This window comes from Lithobates pipiens, unplaced genomic scaffold (genome assembly GCF_037356315.1).
Source record: "Lithobates pipiens isolate NorthernLeopardFrog02 unplaced genomic scaffold, aLitPip1_a1.2 Scaffold_1, whole genome shotgun sequence".
NCBI lineage: Eukaryota > Metazoa > Chordata > Amphibia > Anura > Ranidae > Lithobates > Lithobates pipiens.
Genome location: NW_027507685.1, coordinates 237577743 through 237589441, shown reverse-complemented (window position 1 = coordinate 237589441; position 11699 = coordinate 237577743).

Here is an 11699-nt window from a genome sequence, read left to right as displayed (position 1 = left end):
TACCACCTGTGCAACAGCAATACTGAACTACCTCCCTGTACTGCCATCGGTGTTTCAGCAATGCGGACCTGCCTTCCTGTGCCATCATCTGTGTCCCGGCAGCACTGACCTGGTTTTTTTTGGGCATGAAAGGAGGCAAGCACAACTCCAAACGGAAGACTTCCTCTGCCCCGGCATCATCCCCGCAGCACGCGGGGCAGCCCCCTTCTGTTAGCGCCAACATGGCGACCCAAACTCCACCACAGGATCCGGCCACCGTGGAGGAAGACAGATTTCAGGCGCTGATGCAGGCTATCTCGGGCTGCAAAACGACCCTGACAGCAAAAATCGACCTCCTACAGACGGATGTGGGGTTGGTGCGCCGCGATATGGACAAGTTTCGGGAGCGGATGGGGGAGGTTGAGCGGCGGGTGGGTGACACTGAAGATGCCCTCAGGGATCACTGGGCCTCCCTCCATACTCTCCAGGTGCGGGTGCGGGAGCTGGAGTCCCGAGCGGAGGACAGTGAAAATAGGAGCAGAAGGTACAACCTCCGCGTGGTGGGTCTACCAGAGGGGGAGGAGGGACAGGACCCTGCAACCTTCGCTGAGCATCTCCTCCGCACTCTTCTACCAGCAGCGGTATTCTCTCCTCACTACGCGGTGGAGAGGGCCCACAGGATGCCATCCGTGCGGGGACCACCCGGTGCCCCGCCTCGCACCTTTATCATTCACCTACTAAACTTCAGGGATCGGGATTTGGTTCTCCGCGAGACACGGAAAGTCCCTGAGCTATGGTTTGCAAATGCCCATCTCATGCTATTCCCGGACTACTCCGTTAAGACCCAGTGGCAGAGGAAGACTTTTGACCATGTCAAGGCTCAGTTACGTGTGAGAAACATCAAATATGGTATGCTGTTCCCTGCACGCCTTCGGGTGATCGATGGGGAGTCCACCCGCTACTTTACTTTGCCGGAAGAGGCTTCACAATGGCTGGACACTCTACCCAGGCCCCAGTAACTATGGTGTCCTTTACAACCTACGCTTCTACTGTTGTTCCATGATGTCTCCTGCTCTTGTTCCCCTCCCCCCTTATTTACTGATTTCTCTGATGTATCACTCTACTGAGGAGGACTGTGTGCCTTAGGCCCCAGTGTGTGTGGGCCTCTAGCTCTACTACTTGGGTCAGTTGTCCCCCTGCCTGAGACGTCATGGCTCATCCCCCCCTCTCCCTCCCCGGATCCTGGTTTCTACTGGTCCTGGGCCTAGGAGCTGACTGGACTCGCTGCCCGGTTGGGGTCCTGGACACTGTGGGGGGGTGGGGGGGGGGGGAATACTCAACGTAACAGAGTCTTCATGCAAATGGAGCGATATGCTGCAGTTATTGTTTTATGCCTTCATTTACTGTAATGTTTTTTAAGTGTGTGTCCTTGACTTTGGTCAAGTGATCCCGATTCATGAGTCTGTCTATGCTGGTCTTTTATTCTTGGTCTCCCGGGCTGGGGCTGGTGCCGCGCGGACGTCAGCGGCCGTGCAGTTTTTGGCTTACAGCTCCACCTCGGGCTACCCCTCTTGGTTCTCCTTGCGCCCCCGCAGAAGTTATACCTGATTTGCTCCGGTTGAGCTAAGTTTTGGTTATGGGAATGGGCACTCCGAGTTCCCCAACGGCTGTGCAGGGTGGGGGGAGGGGGGGTTTGGGTTGTTTTGTTTTATATTAGTGTACATGTTGGAATGGTTTTATAGTGGTACCTTTCTCGGGTGGGACCCCCACCGTTGGCAGTGGTTGCTGCTGGTGGTCTGGGTTTCCAGGCTGGTGCCGGGGAGGGGGCGGAGTGACATCTGTCTCCACTCGGTCCCAGAGATGCAGTGTTCCCCTGGCGTTCCTTTGCGGCAAGTCTCGCTATGACTCAGATGAGGCTGCTGTCCTGGAACGTCCGGGGCTTGAACGATAAATTGAAACACTCCTTGGTATGGGCCTATCTTAAGCAGCATAGCCCACATGTGTGTATCCTGCAGGAAACACATCTCGTGGGGGGTAGGATCTTGAGCCTGCGGAGGCAGTGGGTGGGTAGGGGTTATCACTCCACCTATTCCTGTTACGCCCGAGGGGTTAGCATATTGATACATAAGTCCCTGACGTGTGAAATATTAAGTGTACAGCTAGACACGGGGGGGGGGGGCAGATATGTGATCTTACATGCTGTTATAGACACGGTGGAAATGGTAATTGTGGGCCTTTATATTCCACCACCGGCTACCACTGCTCTGTTGAAGCTTTTGGTTCCCCTTATCTCTAGCTACCCCACTGATAACATTATTATTGCGGGTGACTTCAACATGGTTCCAAACCCTGTACTGGATAGGCTGTCCCTGGGGGGTGGAGTGGACGCCCCGCTATCAAAATGGGTGGACTTGTATGGCTTTACTGATGTTTGGCGGTGGCGACACCCGGGGGAGAGTGCTTACACATGTCACTCTACATCTTATCGAGCCATCTCACGGATTGACCTGGTGTTGGTCAGTGGCGGGATGCTCTCACGGGTGCGGGTGGTGGACATGCTTCCGAGAGGAATCTCGGATCATGCCCCCATGCTATGCACCTTTCAAATGCTGACTCCACCCACGGAGAGAATATGGCGCTTGTCCAGATACTGGATCTCTGATCCACTGGTTGAGATAGAGATTTCTAAACATATTCAGACCTACTGGCTGACAAATGCGGGTTCGACCTCAGCACTTATTGAGTGGGATGCGTTCAAGGCATATATTAGGGGGGCATACCAATCCTCTATAGCCAGGGCCCGGCACGACTCAGCGATTACCTTGGCGGAGGCTGAGGCGTCTGCCAGGGAGCTGGAGGCTCGTTTCGCCTCCACCCAGAACCCTGTTACCTATTTAGACATGCAAACGGCCTACAGGGAGGTGATGCTTATTAGGGTGGCGGGGGCGAACAAGCAACAACTGGCTCAGACGCACCGCATTTTTGAGCGGGGGGGGGGAACCGGCCGTTTGTTAGCCTGGTTGGCTAGAGAGCAACAGCCTGTCACCTCTATAGCCCGTATTAGGGGCCCGGATGGCGCGGTGCTGGTGGACCCCTCACTCATAAATGCCCGGTTCGCCTCCTACTATAGCGATCTTTATAGCTCTCGAGTAGACTACTCCAAAACGGACCTTGACCGGTTCCTGGACCGTATACAGTTCCCTGCTCTCTCTCCTGAGGACCGGGACTCCTTGGAGGCCCCCATAGCGGAAGAGGAGGTTCGGCGGGCGCTGGGGGAACTCCAGGCGGGGAAAACTCCGGGCCTCGATGGGATTCCTCCGGAATTCTATTGGCAGTATGGGGATGAGTTGGTCCCCAAGCTGCACTCTATGATAGTCCAGTCTCTTCGGGGGGAGGCCCTACCGGCGTCCATGGCGGAGGTGATTATAGTGGTTATACCAAAACCGGGTAAGGACCCGGAGCTGTGTTCCTCCTATCGCCCTATATCCTTACTTAATGCCGACGCCAAGGTGCTTACTAAAATCTTGGCGCGAAGATTAAATGAGGTTATCCTTACCCTGGTTCACGAGGACCAGTCGGGTTTCATGCCGGGCAAGGGTACGGATATCAACCTACGGAGGTTATACACGGTTCTGGGATCTGATGCCCATCTGGCCCCGGTGGACGCAGTAGCCTCCCTGGATGCTGAAAAAGCATTCGACTCTCTTTGGGGGGGTTCTGCTCCGCTTTGGTTTTGGCCCCAGATTTGTTTCCTGGGTAAAGGCTATCTACGGTACCCCTAGGGCACGAGTGCGCATGGGATCGGTCATCTCTCCTCCTTTTCTCCTCCGCAGGGGTACTCGACAGGGATGCCCGCTCTCTCCAGCGCTTTTTGAGTTAGCTATAGAACCGATGGCCATCATGATTAGATCTTCCACAGCGATCCGTGGCATCCCCTTGGGCCCTGTGGAGGAGAAAATTTCCCTTTATGCTGATGATACACTTTTGTACCTCCGGGAGGTCTCCACGTCACTGGAGGAAGCCCTCTCCCTTATTGATACCTTTGGCAGGTACTCAGGGGTCCGAGTAAACTGGGACAAGTCTGTCCTGTTTGCTCTTCACCCCTCGGAGGCTGGGCTCCCGATTAGCGCCCCACTTCAACTGGTCACACAATTTAAATATTTGGGGGTAATAATTCATAGAGACCTGTCCCGATTCATACCCCTTAACCTTGACCCGGTTCTGTCTTCACTGACGCGACCTTGCTCGGGCTGGAAGACCTTGCCTCTTTCGGCAGTGGGTAGGGTTAACTTGGTTAAGATGACGGTCTTGCCCAGGTTCACTTATTTGTTTTGGCAGACTCCAGTGCATATTCCCCAGGCTTTCTTTCGGAAGTTAAATAGTCTGATTATTTCCTTTATCTGGCAAGGTGCCCCCCCCCCGAGGATAGTGCAAAGCACGCTTCAGCTTCCGCTCTCTTTGGGGGGTTTGGCTCTACCATGCTTTGTGAAATACTACTGGGCCGCGGTCTTAGTGACGGTGCGGTGGTGGCTGTCAGCTGAGCCGGCAAACCCTGCGGCCACCCTTGAGGCGGCACTCTTGGGCTCTTACTCCGAACTCCGGAGTCTGGTCCACAGAGGCCCTAGGTCCAATCCCGGGGTTACCTCCTCGATGCGGACCACACTGAGGGTTTGGGATATAGTTAGGGCTAAAATAGGGAAACCGAATAGTTGGTCCCCTGATACTTCGTTGTGGGGGAACCCGCGGCTGCCCCACTTTCGAACCATTCCGGACCCGATGACCCGACGTCATGGCTCATCCCCCCCCTCTCCCTCCCCGGATCCTGGTTTCTACTGGTCCTGGGCCTAGGAGCTGACTGGACTCGCTGCCCGGTGGGGGTCCTGGACACTGTGGGGGGGTGGGGGGGGGGAATACTCAACGTAACAGAGTCTTCATGCAAATGGAGCGATATGCTGCAGTTATTGTTTTATGCCTTCATTTACTGTAATGTTTTTTAAGTGTGTGTCCTTGACTTTGGTCAAGTGATCCCGATTCATGAGTCTGTCTATGCTGGTCTTTTATTCTTGGTCTCCCGGGCTGGGGCTGGTGCCGCGCGGACGTCAGCGGCCGTGCAGTTTTTGGCTTACAGCTCCACCTCGGGCTACCCCTCTTGGTTCTCCTTGCGCCCCCGCAGAAGTTATACCTGATTTGCTCCGGTTGAGCTGAGTTTTGGTTATGGGAATGGGCACTCCGAGTTCTCCAACGGCTGTGCAGGGTGGGGGGAGGGGGGGTTTGGGTTGTTTTGTTTTATATTAGTGTACATGTTGGAATGGTTTTATAGTGGTACCTTTCTCGGGTGGGACCCCCACCGTTGGCAGTGGTTGCTGCTGGCGGTCTGGGTTTCCAGGCTGGTGCCGGGGAGGGGGCGGAGTGACATCTGTCTCCACTCGGTCCCAGAGATGCAGTGTTCCCCTGGCGTTCCTTTGTGGCAAGTCTCGCTATGACTCAGATGAGGCTGCTGTCCTGGAACGTCCGGGGCTTGAACGATAAATTGAAACACTCCTTGGTATGGGCCTATCTTAAGCAGCATAGCCCACATGTGTGTATCCTGCAGGAAACACATCTCGTGGGGGGTAGGATCTTGAGCCTGCGGAGGCAGTGGGTGGGTAGGGGTTATCACTCCACCTATTCCTGTTACGCCCGAGGGGTTAGCATATTGATACATAAGTCCCTGACGTGTGAAATATTAAGTGTACAGCTAGACCCGGGGGGGGGGGGGGGGGCAGATATGTGATCTTACATGCTGTTATAGACACGGTGGAAATGGTAATTGTGGGCCTTTATATTCCACCACCGGCTACCACTGCTCTGTTGAAGCTTTTGGTTCCCCTTATCTCTAGCTACCCCACTGATAACATTATTATTGCGGGTGACTTCAACATGGTTCCAAACCCTGTACTGGATAGGCTGTCCCTGGGAGGTGGAGTGGACGCCCCGCTATCAAAATGGGTGGACTTGTATGGCTTTACTGATGTTTGGCGGTGGCGACACCCGGGGGAGAGTGCTTACACATGTCACTCTACATCTTATCGAGCTATCTCACGGATTGACCTGGTGTTGGTCAGTGGCGGGATGCTCTCACGGGTGCGGGTGGTGGACATGCTTCCGAGAGGAATCTCGGATCATGCCCCCATGCTATGCACCTTTCAAATGCTGACTCCACCCACGGAGAGAATATGGCGCTTGTCCAGATACTGGATCTCTGATCCACTGGTTGAGATAGAGATTTCTAAACATATTCAGACCTACTGGCTGACAAATGCGGGTTCGACCTCAGCACTTATTGAGTGGGATGCGTTCAAGGCATATATTAGGGGGGCATACCAATCCTCTATAGCCAGGGCCCGGCACGACTCAGCGATTACCTTGGCGGAGGCTGAGGCGTCTGCCAGGGAGCTGGAGGCTCGTTTCGCCTCCACCCAGAACCCTGTTACCTATTTAGACATGCAAACGGCCTACAGGGAGGTGATGCTTATTAGGGTGGCGGGGGCGAACAAGCAACAACTGGCTCAGACGCACCGCATTTTTGAGCAGGGGGGGAAAACCCGGCCGTTTGTTAGCCTGGTTGGCTAGAGAGCAACAGCCTGTCACCTCTATAGCCCGTATTAGGGGCCCGGATGGCGCGGTGCTGGTGGACCCCTCACTCATAAATGCCCGGTTCGCCTCCTACTATAGCGATCTTTATAGCTCTCGAGTAGACTACTCCAAAACGGACCTTGACCGGTTCCTGGACCGTATACAGTTCCCAGCTCTCTCTCCTGAGGACCGGGACTCCTTGGAGGCCCCCATAGCGGAAGAGGAGGTTCGGCGGGCGCTGGGGGAACTCCAGGCGGGGAAAACTCCGGGCCTCGATGGGATTCCTCCGGAATTCTATTGGCAGTATGGGGACGAGTTGGTCCCCAAGCTGCACTCTATGATAGTCCAGTCTCTTCGGGGGGAGGCCCTACCGGCGTCCATGGCGGAGGCGATTATAGTGGTTATACCAAAACCGGGTAAGGACCCGGAGCTGTGTTCCTCCTATCGCCCTATATCCTTACTTAATGCCGACGCCAAGGTGCTTACTAAAATCTTGGCGCGAAGATTAAATGAGGTTATCCTTACCCTGGTTCACGAGGACCAGTCGGGTTTCATGCCGGGCAAGGGTACGGATATCAACCTATGGAGGTTATACACGGTTCTGGGATCTGATGCCCATCTGGCCCCGTTGGACGCAGTAGCCTCCCTGGATGCTGAAAAAGCATTCGACTCTGTCGAGTGGGAGTATCTTTGGGGGGGTTCTGCTCCGCTTTGGTTTTGGCCCCAGATTTGTTTCCTGGGTAAAGGCTATCTACGGTACCCCTAGGGCACGAGTGCGCATGGGATCGGTCATCTCTCCTCCTTTTCTCCTCCGCAGGGGTACTCGACAGGGATGCCCGCTCTCTCCAGCGCTTTTTGAGTTAGCTATAGAACCGATGGCCATCATGATTAGATCTTCCACGGCGATCCGTGGCATCCCCTTGGGCCCTGTGGAGGAGAAAATTTCCCTTTATGCTGATGATACACTTTTGTACCTCCGGGAGGTCTCCACGTCACTTGAGGAAGCCCTCTCCCTTATTGATACCTTTGGCAGGTACTCAGGGGTCTGAGTAAACTGGGACAAGTCTGTCCTGTTTGCTCTTCACCCCTCGGAGGCTGGGCTCCCGATTAGCGCCCCACTTCAACTGGTCACACAATTTAAATATTTGGGGGTAATAATTCATAGAGACCTGTCCCGATTCATACCCCTTAACCTTGACCCGGTTCTGTCTTCACTGACGCGACCTTGCTCGGGCTGGAAGACCTTGCCTCTTTCGGCAGTGGGTAGGGTTAACTTGGTTAAGATGACGATCCTGCCCAGGTTCACTTATTTGTTTTGGCAGACTCCAGTGCATATTCCCCAGGCTTTCTTTCGGAAGTTAAATAGTCTGATTATTTCCTTTATCTGGCACAGTGGCCCCCCCGAGGATAGCGCAAAGCACGCTTCAGCTTCCGCTCTCTTTGGGGGGTTTGGCTCTACCATGCTTTGTGAAATACTACTGGGCCGCGGTCTTAGTGACGGTGCGGTGGTGGCTGTCAGCTGAGCCGGCAAACCCTGCGGCCACCCTTGAGGCGGCACTCTTGGGCTCTTACTCCGAACTCCGGAGTCTGGTCCACAGAGGCCCTAGGTCCAATCCCGGGGTTACCTCCTCGATGCGGACCACACTGAGGGTTTGGGATATAGTTAGGGCTAAAATAGGGAAACCGAGTAGTTGGTCCCCTGATACTTCGTTGTGGGGGAACCCGCGGCTGCCCCACTTTCGAACCATTCCGGACCCGATGTTGTGGGCCCGGAGCGGTATTAAAACCTTGGCGGATGTTTCCTCCCCACAGGGGTTGCTTTCATATGATGAACTGAAATGTAGGCATGGGCTATCTAACTCCATGTTTTTTCGATACATACATCTCAGGCATGCCTACCGTGCACAGTTTCCATGTGCTATTACTCTGGAGGTGACCCCTGTGGAGACCATTCTGGCCCTCCCGAATGACAAAAAAACGCTATCGACCCTATATGCTGTTCTAAATGGTATTGATACATCTGTTGTCTCCCGGCTGTTCACCAGATGGCAGCGGGATATACCGGAATTAGCGGAGGATGACTGGGAGGAGGGTGTCCAGCAATATCTACCCCTCATGATCTCCTCTAGAGACAGATACACCCAACTTAGATTTATCCACCGAGCTTACTATTCCCCAGACCGCTTAGCCAAAATTTATCCTAATAGAACTGGTACGTGTCCTAAGTGTGGCTTGGCCTCTGGCACTTTCTTCCATATTGTCTGGTCCTGTGTGCATTTACAAGCCTTCTGGAGGGGGGTGGCATCGGATATCGGCTCTATAGGCCGATTCGATGTCCCCTGTGATCCCCTTCCTCTTCTACTAGGGGTTGTGGACACGCTCCCGGCCCCGCAGGCTAAAAAACTATTTGTCTTTTTTTCAGCCTTTCATGCTAGGAAAGCTATTCTAATCAAATGGCAGGACCCTAGCCCCCCAACGGTTCCCCAATGGAGAGCCCTGATCGATGCGGCCTTACCGCTCTATAAACTGACGTACCTAGGAAGAAACTGTCCCACCAAATTTGATAAGATATGGGGCCCCTGGATCAAAGAGAGACCACTCCCTTAATCCCTGAACTCCAGACGGTGTAGGACTCTCTAGATGGGAAGGTGGTGGTGGAGGGGGCCGGGGATTCTGTACGCCCTTTCAGTTGCGTAGGAATGCTTTGCATTTGATATAGATGTTGGTATCCCACCTGAGATGATGTATACCCATGGATCTTGCTCTCTGAGTGCAATTCTGGCCTATTGGAAACACTGCCTGACTGTATGCTGTAATCAGATGTCTTGCTATGCTGCTTAACTCAAATTTGATTTTTTTTCTTTCTCTTGATGTACTGCTGTAAACTGCTCTAATTATCATTGTTGAGATTGTACCACTGTTCTGACATGTACTGTGAAAATATAATAAAAACTTTATGTTAAAAAAAAAAAAGATGACAGGTCCTTTTTATTGAAAGATCTGGGGTCAGAAAAGACCCCAAGTCTCTAATTTACCTTTAAAAGCAAAAGATCAAAAAACATTGTTGCTTTACATTTTGCTTTACCAAAAAAAAAAAAAAAAAAAAATGATTGACTATGGCCCGGGAACTGGAAGTGAAGTGCATAGAATGCATTAAGATAAGAAAAACCTTCTGCCTTTACAACTCCTTTAACATCTACTGTATCTCTAACATTACAAAACTCTGATCTAATACAACAAATGAGCCCTTAACATAGCGTAGAATAACTATGGATTTTTTCGAGCTCTGTAGATGAGTATAATTATGATATATTGATGAGTGTAATTATAATTATAATGTTAATTATGTTGATAGCAATAATAATGCGAGTATGATCATGAGCATTCCATTTGGATGCAAATTTCTTTAAGCAAAAATTTTCCATCTGCCATTTTTATATCCAAAGATCTTTAGATTGGGGGATCAAGGTAAGTATAATGCACATACTCCCCATCAAGACTTCCGGTCTGGAAATGTTTTTAACATACCAGCATTAACCTATATAATATATATAATTATGGGACCCACAGTCATATAGGACAATGTGCACCTCCCCAAAACACCAGGGTGGGTATCCCCACTAATATAATATTACAGAATACAGGGAGAGAAAGAATTGTGGATCCGGACCTTCCAGGTTTTTTTTGCTGTGTGCGTCCCACTGGGGTTATTTCCCTTTCTTTTTATGTCCCAGGGACTCAAAAGTAAGTCAAAAGGAAATCTCTAAGAAGTGAGAGAAAATACCCTTTTAGCTGCCACTGAAACAGAGATTTCCTCTCACTTCTTTTTCTGTTGACAACTCAAAATTTCTGTATTTCCCATCACCAATGATAAGGGTCACCTGGGCCAAAGAAAGGATGAATCTCTCCAATAGTGACATAGACAGTATAGAATCAAGCCCTAGGAAAAATGGGGCACTTACAGTAAGGGTGCTGGTTATAGTCTGCATCTAGTAGACAGTGGCGGCTGATGGAAAACATTTTTGGGGAGGCGCAAAGAGTCCCCGTCAGTCCGTCAGTGGCACTTACCCCATCACCGACGGCTTCCCCCTGCTCGGCGGCGGCAGCCTCCCGCTCTCCGCTCTCCATCACCGGTGGCTTCCCCTGCTCAGCAGCCTCCCGTTCTCCTGCTCTCCGCGGCGGCGGCTTCTGTTCCCTCCCTCCTCCTCTGCGGCCAATTGCGAGTCTTATCTTTTCAGCCAATCAGAAAATGGGTCTCACACCCACTTCTGATTGGCCAGATTGAGAAACAGTGTTTCAACAGCGAATATTCATTTGCTGTTGCAACACACCTGGGTGGGCTCTGGTCCCATGCTCTGCAAATGGAGCCAAGGGGCGGACTGACCATTTGGCCACTCAGGCACTGCCTGAGAGCCCCGAGCCACTAGGGGGCTCCATCAGGTTTGCCAGCCTTAGTAAAACCAGGGACAGTATGTAAAAATCTGTGTTTTTTTTTTACATCTGTCTCTGAAATGACATCCTTTTGGTCTAAAAATCCGGAGATTACCTTCTCAGCCAATAGAAACATGTCTGTGTATACTGTGTGGCCCCACAATCTCTGATTGTCTGGGGACCCCATAATCTCCTATTGCCCGGGGGCCCCATGAGTTGTCAGTCCGCCCCTAAAGGAGCCCATCCTACTTGGAAAATCTATTAGAGCCTCAGTCTCTAATCAGGTGGTTCAAAAAAATCCCCTGCCGATGTAATTCATGCGCCTGGTGCCCTGAAAGGGGCCGAAGACATGAATAGGGGGTGGCTACGGCGGCCTTGGATAGATACATGCTCTGCATGAGTCTATCCATTATACATATAGGGGGTGGCATGGAGAGAGGGGGCAGCATGTATGGGCCGCCACTGCTAGTAGATGAACAGGGTGCTCATCTGACAACATAGAGGTATCACATCATCCCGCATGTGGTATATAAGATGAAGTCAAACAAATGCAATCAAACAAATCTCCTTCAGGAGAAGTAGCGCCTGTGCCCAAAGAAATGCTCTGTACCAGACCAGTGTATACAAAGCTGGAATGTTTAATTAAGATTCCAGAAGATATCCCACATGTTTTA